We start from the raw sequence: 11,807 nt of genomic DNA, 5'->3' as shown, positions 1-11,807 counted from the left end.
GATAGTCAAATAGGATTCACCAAAAAATACTGGGGAGAATACTTTCAAATAGAATGAATATGTTGAGTTTTTTTTTTTTTTTTTTTTTACCAGCTTTCCAAATAGAACACAGATCAGAGAACCCATAATAGGAATAACTGTTTTTAGTTCTTCAAGACTAACTGGTGGTGGTCCATTCTGCAGAATAATTGTAAGTCAAAGTGTGAGTGTTACGAGTCATAACATGGTTTCGGACACAGGAACAAGGGCATACATGCCAGTGGTCCATCATCTTTATAAAATATTATTTGAGTTCTTGAGAAGGCTACATTACTTCTAATGACGTTCAACCTGAAGTTTGAAGAGTGTTGATGTTGGGCTTTCCTTGAAGGCCTTTCCTATTAATCACTGGGAAGGAATCATAAGATGAAAGGTTCTACTTAATTAAATATGGTTCATTCATGTCGATGTTCCCTGGAAAATTAGGACACTGAATTTACAAATTCCTTGTATGAATTTGCTTGGGGTGAAAGAATAATGTAAAACTATGCTTTATTATGTCAGTAAACACTTCTCTAGACCAGCCATGTAAGAAAGGGTTAGAGCAAAGAATGCTGCACACGCGGACCTGGAGCACAGCAGGCCAGGGCAGTAAGGAGAGGGCTTGGACCCGTGGAGAGTGACAGGTAAGTAGAGAGTGGTTATGTGGTAGAAATAATGCAGGAGAAATGGTCACTTTTTCTATTGAAACGCGCTGGCTGTTCTGTGTCAAGTGATAAATGAAAACTTGTCTTTTTTCCAACAGAGCAGTTACTTGAGAGGAGAGTTAGTTTATAGAACCAGGATGGTGTGTGCATGTGTGTGATTCACATTTAACTGCTGGCATTACATTGCTACAGTTTTTATTCTCCTACCATAGGGGTCCTGCTTTCATTTATAAAATGTGAAACATTTTTACAACCCTGAATGAATCATGTTCCTTCTACGAACTCAGCTTTATCCAACTCTGTAGAGTAGTTCTCCCCAAAAACTGACAGTGCACCTTATAGCTTCAAGGAATCTGTCAATTTATTTTCCATGATGGAATCAAAGAACATATGATTTGGGGATTATGTACTTAAAATTTTCACTTGAGTTACTGTCTTCACACTCTGCCCCAGGATACTATGGCTATCCTGAGAACACCAAAGCACATCGATTTCACACTGACCCCCTAAACCCTGCCCCTCGTTCATAAATATGCACCACGGAGTTACATTTCTTCATGTAGTTTTTTTGTGTGTGCCTAAATAAAATTAGTTATATGTACCTTGTTTTATGTGAAATTAAAATAGGAATACAGTAACCATATCTAAAAATTTGGAAATAAAATTCAGAAGTAAGGATAAACATAATACAGTCTGTTTTTGTGCTGGGAACACTCTGTGAAATAATTCAGAACCATGTGCAACTGGAATTTTCTGTTCATTTGGTAGATAAACTGGGAGTTTCAAGTGTTCAAGGACCTACACACTCTTTGTTAACCTGCACTTGTGACCATCCACCGGAACTGCATAGGATCCCATCCATAGTTTCATTTGGATGTCGGCACTCATGATGCCAAAATTAAAGTGGTAGGAGAATACTTGTTACATTATAAAATGATTTCTAGGATTTGAACAACATGGGTGGAGCTAGAGGGTATTATGCGCAGTGAAATAAGGTGGAGAAACACAAGTACCAAATGATTTCACTCATTGTGGAGTATAACAGCAAAACTGAAGGAACAAAACAGCAGCAGACTCACAGACTCCCGAGAAGGGACTAGTGGTTACCAAAGGGTGGGAATTGAGGGCGGGTGGGGAAGGAGGGAGAAGGCGATCAAGGGGCATTATAATTGGCCCTCACAATATAGGTAGGTCACAGGGAAGGCAGTGTAGCACGGAGAAGAAAAGTGACGACTCTATAGCATCTTACGACCCTGATGGACAGTGAGTGCAATGCGGTCAGGGGAGAGACTTGATAATGCGGATGAATGGTACTGTAATTAAAAAAGAAGAAAAGGTGTCTACGGAGAAAAGGTTAGACTGCAAAGCTGGTCAGTAAATGGGTTGAGTGAACAGGGAGTGGTGACTGGCCCGTGTATTTCAGTGGCTCCTGGGTGGGTGTCTGGGCAGGGCGACCCCTGTGGTTTGAGCTTCAGCTGTTACTGAGGGAGCACCGAGGGCTTTTTGCCCAGATAGAAGAGGGAAGAGCTGTGTTGAGGCTTTGACGTGTCAGTAGTCAGTCACCTCTACATGGAGTCAGACTCTCAGTGAACACTGAGTGTTTACTCGTGAAGGTCTTTATTTCTTGGTTGGAAAGACCACAGTTTTCTTGATGCAGATTTTTTACATTTCTCTTCCTGCTACACACACATAGCTTTCATCGAATGCTGCAGTTGTTGAAAATCATTGTAAAGTAAATTGCCTAAGATGTTTTTACTTCAGTTTAATGAAAATTAATGTTTGGGAAAGGTTTTTAGATAACATTACTAGGGAATTTTACTAGAAGAGCACTTTCCCAGAGGATATTAAAATGTTGATATTAGGGTAGCAACTGATGCATCACATGATTCACTGTTAACTGTGGTAAAAATATATAATTTTTCCTTAACAATTTCTTTAATACATCGTGACTGTGTTTAATTTACATTTTTCCCCTATCTGCACCAAGGGATACATTAATCAGTGGGTTGTATTTAGACTTTGGCGACAGGAAAATGCACATAAGGCAGTGACGGGTACAAAGTGTGGGGGTTTGTGTCCTTGAACAAAGTTCCTTTATGACTTCAGTTGAGCAAAAGACTTTGAATGGCAGGATAGTGAATTTAAATCTCTTAATATGCGATTGGCTTTGGTCAGGTGCTTGGAAATAGAATGTGTGAAGGATAATAACAAGCATGCCATGAAATAAATGAGAACATGAGTAAGATAAAGCCCCCCAAATTCCATCTAGTTTGTGACAAAGGGAGAATCTCCATTGCAAATGTCTGGAGGCTGTGCTGCTTTTTCCCAGTAAATTCTCTTCATATTCAGAGCCAGACGGTCTTGCAGGGAAAATGAGGTTTGTCCTGTTACCATGGCTGCTAACATCCAATATGCTCCACTTAGAATTAGTTCCCATCCAAAAATGGGTAGATAATCCTCTCTTAAGTGATCTTAATTTTGATAGTACATTATCAATTCTGTTATATTTAAGTCACATTAATTTATGTATTGTAACCTATTTATTGTTCAACTGTCTCTGTTGTAATGATACACCTCCCCATATGTAGGAACTTAGAACAAAGATAGATTCGAACTCAGTCACATCGCAGCAAGTGGCTGAATTTGAGTCCATCCATCTCATCTGCCTGCAAACCATGTGTTACGTGTTTTTTTCATATGCAACAATAATAGTATACACTATTACTGCTATTACAATGCAGCAGTAATAGTGTGTCTCTTTCGGATTCTCAGGTCTGATTCCACTGCTTGTGTTCCAGCCCCTGGTCTGCAAGCACAGATTCCTTCCAGTAAAAGGATTGTACCCATCCCAGCACTCACACCTGGTATGACATTTACATAACAACATTAGGACCAATGCAAAAAGGCTTGACATTTGGGGACATCAGTGTGGGTGAGTACAGACTTTAAGAGACCACTCATTTGTCCTATAACGTCTTATGACCAGAGTTTCAGACCAATGTAAGTCCAGCTTGCAGGCTGTCATTCATCCTTGTCAGCTACCAGAACCAGAGGTGGTCGTGACAAACAGAGCCTTACCTTTCAGGGCATCTGGTATACTTCTGCGAAGAGATTATTCTCTCTCTCTGAGCCTCTCGAGGTATTCATAAAATGTTGGATTTCCCTCATTGCATAACCCACATTCATCCCACCACCATCAGCTGTAATTTCTCCTCTCCATTTGTCATTTATCTTTACCCAGACTCTCCCCCTGGGGAAAGGACATGAGAGTGGCTACTGTGGTGGTCCAGGCTGTTGGCAGCAATACTAGTCTAGAACGTGCCTCCCCCGCAGTCCGCCCCTGCTCATGTGAGGTCCGGTTACACAGGAGCAGAGCTAGCGGGCTGTCCTAGCCCCTGACAGCACAGCTGTGCTCACTGTCAGCCACCACCTGGCCAGATGGGGGGAAGGCACAACCCACCCCGTCAGGCCCTTAGGGATTCTGACGTAAAGGGTTTGCTTACAGTTTCTTGCTTAGTAATTTTCTCTGATTCTGGGACTCACAGTTGCAGCCCTAGTTCTGAGAACACTGCATCTAGGAGAAACACAGTAAGTTGCACCGAGGTGAGGAAGAACTGTGGTCATACTAGCATCCCAAGCCCACCCCCTTCAGATTCCCCAGAAAAGCAGAGGAATTCATCCAGCAGGGAGATCCCTCAGCCCCCTCATGTTAGGTGTGAGTGCACACTCGTAGGTATGTAAGCCAGTCCCTCCTGCCTTTATCTCCCCCCATTTTATACAGCACATGTCTCAGCTGCCCATTTCAGTTTCCTATTGAAGTACTGTTCTGAGGATGACACGCAGCACGGTCAAGTGAAGTCCCTGGGCCACTGTTGGACACCATGGACTGTGAAGTGCATCCCTTGGTCTGAAAGGATGTAACTTGCTAGTCCAGGTTTGCACAGTATCTTTTGTTTCAATCGTTTAATGTTATTTTGGCATTTGCATCTACCACTGGGTATGCAGTGCCCAGTCCAGAATAAATGTCTATTCCAGTGAGGACCTATTTGCAGGCACCCGGGGCTCCTGTCTTTGCTTCACTGTAATGCACCTGCCTGCTATGTGTGGAACCCTCTCCCCCGGGAATTTTCCCCATAGCTGGCTGCGGTCTTTGTCTCTCTTGTTTACACAGTTCTTGGTGACATTCTGTGTCTCACAGGGTGCAGGAGGACTGTCTAGGTCCAGCCCATGCGGTCACTGCTGCAGCTCACCCATGCCCCACTCACTTCACAGACCCAGGCGGCCGCCCCATGGGAGCACCCACAGGTCTGCTTGGTGGCTCCAGCCACCTTCTTATACTGAAAGGCAGTTTTTCTGATGGGCATCGAGACCTCCTACTCTAATGCATCCCTGTAATTCCCAGAGTGATTTCCATAGGGCTGCACCCCACACGGGCATTCCTTTAATAGTCCAGTTTTCTACTGCCCATCTCCCCACCCATACTGCCAGCCTATTGGCTGCAGCCCATGAGTCAGTAGACATCAAAACGGGGTTTTTTATTACTGTCGAATTCTTCCATTACTGCCAGGAACACAGCATGCAGCCCACTGAGCTGATTTGTTCTCTTTCTCAACCAGTCTTGCCATTTGCCGGTCTTAGGGCAGCAGCTTTCCAAATGATACTGTCCTTTCTTCTCGGAACTGCCATCTGTAAACCAAGCAGCCCAGCTGTTCCGCCGAGAGCTGTTCACGGCACGGCCCATGTACAGGTGGTTCTGGCAGCTCATCGGGGGGTCCAGGGTTGGTCGTGGAGGAAGAGGCTGCCTGCTCATGGAGACCTTGTGGGCCTCCTTGCACTCCCCCTGCAGCCTCCTCCTGTATGGGACTCCCGTAGGCACTGGCTGCCTTATAAGAGTGTTTCTCTGGTATCACCCAAGATAATATAAGTATCTCAAGTTTCATGATTATTTTGTGTCCTTCAGTCACTGACGCAGTCTCTATTAATTCCTAGTAGTGTGCTACTAATTGTGTCTCCAATGGTGTATACCAGGTACCAGCGTCTGGCAATTTTCTGGTCCAAAATCCCAACAGTCACTGCTGCTGGGAGGCACTCATGGGCTTTTGCCACAGCCCCCAGTCTGCATGGGGACAAGTGGCAGATTCTTCCAAAATCATATCTGAATGGGGGTCATTAGGGCCCAGAGATGTTGAGAGCACAGCTGCCTTTTACACCTCAGACGTGGCTTGCTCTTTTGTTCAGGTCCCCACTCAAATAGAGCTCTTTCATGCAGTGTTACAGGTAAGAGCTAACAGTATTCCCGGGTGTGGCATATGCGTCCTCCAATATGCAAAGAAGCCAGCCAATCTGGCTTCCCTGTTGGCGAGTAGTGACAGCAGTTTATTCTTTGTCACTTGTGGAATATCCCGGGTGGCTTCTGCCCATGTTATTCCTAAGAACTTCACTTTTTGAGCAGCCCCTTAGACCTTTCCTGGATTTACTAACCAGCCCCTGTTGGTCATGTGTGTCACTATCTCACCGAAATAAGCGCCAGCCTGCTCTCCCATTTCCGGTATTTTCATAATGTCATCAATATTGTGTATTATTACACTTGAGACCAAGTTGTGACCGTAAGCTGGTGAGGTCAGATACCCCTGCATCAGTAAAGTACATGTAGATTGGGATCCTTCCCACGTGATGGCAAACTGCTTGGCTCTTTTTGGAGATGGAGATGAAAGCGTTCTCATGGTCCATCACTGAGCGCCGGCCTCCTTTAGCCCAATGTGTTTTCTGTATGGTGGAGACCATATCTGGAACTGCTGAGGCTCTCAGTGGTAAAAGTTTATTTAAGCCTCAATACTCTACTGTTAGTCTCTGTGACTCACCCACCTGTTTCACAGGCCACACAGGATTATCGTACAGAGAATTTGTGGGCACCAGTGCTCCAGTTTGTAGCATGTCACTAATTAAAGTGGTGATCTCTTCTCGTGCACCCGGTGTCCTGTATTGCTTCAGGCTGACCATCTGTGCAGTCCCAGATAGTTCTCATAGTTCCCAGTTAGCATGTCCAATTAAAACTGGCCTGAGGCAGGCTTACATGCCTTCTGCTTTCTGCTACTAGATAGAGCAATCCCCAGTCAGACATGATATCCATCCCAAAAGTACTCTCAGGGAAAGGAGATGCAACCACCGCACACATCTGCTAGATGCCCCAATTTTCAATCAAACTTTCACCTTAATCCCACCAATCATTGCATCTTCCTATCCCCCTAATCTAACTTTACCCCTGGTAAGATTTCACCAATGGATTTTGGAATCACAATGCACTGGGCTCCCATATCAACGGGAAAGTTTCTCCTCCCCCGCCGCCCCGGCCACTTTACCCATACATGTGCTGATGTCCTCAGGTCCCAGACTGGGGGTGTATCCAGAAGACCCTGGCTCTCCAGTCAATCTTCAACTGCATTAACCTGCCTGACCACCCTAATGAGCTCCTGGTTAGTTTTCTTAACTTTCAGGTTTTTAAATTCCTCCAAAATGGGGTAAATAGAGTGGACTTGTTTGGGCCTCTGTAATGTTGGGGGAAAAAAACAAGGGTTCCCATTGTCCAATTCAGTCTCCAGTAGTGCTGCATTAACACCTTTTTTCCACCCCGTCAATGTCCACTTTATTCACCCCATTTTTCAATAACCTTCTGCAAACTTCCACTCTGTTGGCTTGAGTCTCTTGACTGTCCCTTTTGTGCCTTCCCATTTTCTTTATTACTTTAATGTTTTTGGTATCAGCAAGCCCCGAAGCAGGGAAGCTGAGATAACAAATCTGATAAGACTTCTCAAACTATTCAACTTTGTAGCAATAAAGTTAAATGGGGTGCCCAAGAAACAGGAGTCCCCTTAGGGATAGCATTCACCTAACCTGTAAAACAGGAATATTCTTTAAGAAAGGCGCGGTTCAGAGTCAAAGTAGATAAAGGCAGGTTTACTTGCTTATCTGTAGTAGAACAGAGAGAGGGAAGACGTGTGCTTAAACTCTGGAAAATGGAATGAAATAGCAAAGTTATGAAGACACCACTCAAAGAGCACAAAGTGTAATATGCTGAGCAGTAAAAAGTCTTTAGAAAATATACATTCCAGCCTGTATAACAGGAATATTCAGTGGGTGAATATCTCGTTCATCATAAAGTCAAACCCACATGGCTTAAATAAGCATATCAGCAGCTTCATCTCAGGAATTCCATTTGGCTTTTTTCAAATATATTTTGGAGATTATTTCAGTTTGGTACATGTAAAGCATCTTCATCTTTTCCTTTCTTTTTCTTTTTTTATTAAGGTATCATGAATAAACACTTAGGAAGGTTTCACGTGAAAAACATTGTGGTTACTACATTCACCTATATTACCAAGTCCCTCCCACACCTCATTGCAGTCACTGTCCATCAGCGTAGTGAGATGCCTCAGAGTCACTACTTGTCTTCTCTGTGCTACACTGGTCTCCCTGTGACCCCCCACACCATGTGTACTAATCATGATACCCCTCAATCCCCTTCTCACTCACTCCCCACCCACCCTCCCACACCCCTCGCCTTTGGTAACCACTAGTCCCTTCTTGGAGTCTGTGAGTCTGCTGCTGTTTTGTTCCTTCAGTTTTGCTTCACTGTTATACTCCACAAATGAGGGAAATCATGTGGTACTTGTCTTTCTCCACCTGGCTTATTTCACTGAGCATAACACCCTCCAGCTCCATCCATGTTGTTGCAACTGGTAGGATTTGTTTCTTTCTTATGGCTGAATAATATTCCATTGTGTATATGTACCACTTCTTTATCCATTCATCTACTGATGGACACTTAGGTTGCTTCCCTATCTTGGCTATTGTAAATAGTGCTGCAATAAACATAGGGGTGCATATGTCTTTTTGAATCTGAGAACTTCTACTCTTTAGGTAAATTCTTAGAAGTGGAATTCCCAGGTCAAATGGTATTTCTATTTTTAGTTTTTTGAGGAACCGCCATATTGTATTCCACAATGGTTGAACTAGCTTACATTCCCACCAGCAGTGTAGGAGGGTTCCCCTTTCTCTGCATCCTTGCCAACATTTGTTGTTCTTAGTCTTTCTGATGCTGACCATCCTAACTGGTGTGAGGTGATATCTCATTGTGGTTTTTATTTGCATTTCCCTGATCATTAGTGATGTGGAACATCCTGTCATGTGCCTGTTGGCCATCTGAATTTTTTCTTTGGAGAATTGTCTGTTCATATCATCCATCCATTTTTTAATAGGGTTACTTGCTTTTTGGTTGTTGAGGCATGTAAGTTCTTTATATATTTTGGATGTTAACCCCTTGTTGAATGTCTCATTTACAAATATATTCTCCCACACTGTAGGCTGCCTTTTTGTTCAGCTGATGGTGTCCTTTGCTGTACAGAAACTTTTTAGTTTGATGTAGTCCCATGAGTTCATTTTTGCTTTTCTTTCCCTTGCCCAAGGAGATGCGTTCAGGAAGAAGGTACTCATGCTTATATTCAGGAGGTTTCCCTATATTTTCTTCTATGAATTTTATGGTTTCATGACTTACATTCAGGTCTTTGATCCCTTTAGAGTTTACTTTTGTGTATGGGTCCATTTAGAGTTTACTTTTGTGTATGGGGTTAGACAATAATCCAGTTTCATTCTCTTGCATGTAGCTGTTCAGTTTTGCCAACACCAGCTGTTGAAGAGGCCATTATTTCCCCATTGTATGTCTATGGCTCCTTTATCATATATTAATTGACTGTATCTGCTAGGGTTTTTATCTGGGCTCTCTAGTCTGTTCCACTGGTCTGTGGCTCTGTTCTTGTGCCAATACCAAATTGTCTTGATTACTGTGGCTTTGTAGTAGAGCTTGAAGTTGGGAAGAGAGATCTCCCCCCACTTTATTCTTCCTTCTCAGGATTGCTTGGGCTATTCTGGGTCTTTTGTGGTTCCATATGAATTTTAGAACTATTTGTTCCTGTTTGATGAAGAATGCTGTTGGTATTTTGATAGGGATTGCATTGAATCTGTAGATTGCTTTAGGCCGGATGGCCATTTTGACAATATTAATTCTTCCTATCAATGAGCACGGGATGTGTTTCCATTTATTGGTATCTTCTTTAATTTCTCTCATGAGTGTCTTGTAGTTTTCAGAGTATAGGTCTTTCACTTCCTTTGTTAGTTGATTCCTAGGTATTTTATTCTTTTTGATGCAATTGTGAATGGAATTGTTTTCCTGATTTCTCTCTGCTAGTTCATTGTTAGTATATCAGAATGCCACAGTCCTGTGTATTAATTTTGTATCCCGCACCTTTGCTGAATTCAGATATTAGATCTAGTAGTTTTGGAGTGGAGTCTTTAGGGTTTTTTATCTGCAATGTCATGTCATCTGCAAACAGAATCAGTTTAACTTCTTCTTTACCAATGTGGATACCTTTTATTTCTTTGTGTTGTCTGGTTGCCGTGGCTAGGACCTCCAGTACTATGCTGAACAGAGGTGGGGAGAGTGGGCATCCTTGTCTTGTTCCCGATCTTAAAGGAAAGGCTTTCATCTTCTCGCTGTGAAGTATGATGTTGGCTGTGGGTTTATCATATATGGCCTTTATTATGTTGAGGTACTTGCCCTCTATACTCATTTTGTTGAGAGTTTTTATCATGAATGGATGTTGAATTTTGTCACATGCTTTTTCGGCACCTATGGAGATGATCATGTTTTTGTCCTTTTGATGTGGTGGATGATGTTGATGGATTTTCTAATATTCTGCCATCCTTTAAGCAACAGAGTGTTCTCCGAATCCACTGAATGATTCATAATAGAAGGAAATGTAATGAATAGATTTCTTAATGCATTTCACAACGGAATCCACATCAGAGAATTTATATGAGAACTAAGTCTCAAGTACTTTCAAAACTCAGCTGTAAGTACTCATGTGGCTCTCTCGCTGGGTTCTCTTCTATTCCGTTGGTATGTCTCTCACTCCACAAATACACATTTTGATTACACTTTAATCCAGTATTAGAAGTCCTAAAATGAATGAGTGTGAGTCCAACCATCTTATTCTTCTTTTTCAGATGTCTTGGTCATTCTACTTTGTTGCCTTTCCATATAACTTTTAGGATAATCTTGTGACTATAAAATACCTTGTTACAAAGTGCTTTAAACCTATCAATTCATGGTCATTTGACTTCACTTCTGTGTTGTCTTCCAATAAGTGGCTGTGGTGTACCTTTACTTATTGTGCGATCTGGGTTTCTTTCACCAGCATTTTATAGATTTCAGCAGCAAAATCCTGCCAATGTTTTTTGAGATTCACATTTTTCTCTTTTGAGCAATCCTGCATTAATTATATTTTCAATTTGTTTCCATTTCTTAATTGCTACTGTATATAGAAATATGGCAGATTCTTTTTAAATGTTGATCTCCTACCCTCAGAATTTATTAATCTCATTCACTAGAGATTGTAGGTTCCTGGCGCTATTTTGTTAATGTTCTAATGGGTCTGTATGAAATGACCACATAGCAAGTGGATTGAAACAATAAACTTTATTACCTTACAGTTCTCAAGGTAAGACGTCTAAAATGCATCCACAGTGCTGCTAACCTTCTGGATACTCCACGGAGGAATTCTTTTCCTTGCGTTTTCCAAGTTCTATCGACTGCTTACAGGCTTTGCTTCATGGTCCACTTCCGTCTTCAAATTCAGCAAAGTAGCGTCTTAGTATCTGTTTGTCTCTATGCTGTTCCCATCACAGCAAAAACATCCTTGCGACTAACTGCACCTGCATTCTTCAGAGCCTTGTGATCACAACATGCTCATCTCTTCATCCAGAATAATGTCCCATGTCAAGATGCATAACTAGATCACATTTACAAAGTGCCTTTTGACATGTAACACTTGGCACGTTGGAGGGATGAGAGTGTGGCTGTCCCTGGTGCCACAGTGTCTTCTGTTGATGGGCACAGTGTCACACATGCCTTCCTAGTCCTGTCACTTCTGTTTCCTTCTCTTCCCTTCTTTCACTGGCTGTGACTTCTTGTAGTACGTCTGTTAACACCAGGGAGAGAAGCCATCCTTCCTTATCCCCAGTCTCTGTGGGGGAAGCATTCAGTCTTTCACTGTGAGGAATGTCTGC

The sequence above is a fragment of the Manis javanica genome, chromosome 17 (assembly GCF_040802235.1).
Source record: "Manis javanica isolate MJ-LG chromosome 17, MJ_LKY, whole genome shotgun sequence".
Lineage (NCBI taxonomy): Eukaryota > Metazoa > Chordata > Mammalia > Pholidota > Manidae > Manis > Manis javanica.
The sequence above is the reverse complement of the archived record's forward strand: the minus strand, read 5'-3'. Positions refer to the sequence as shown.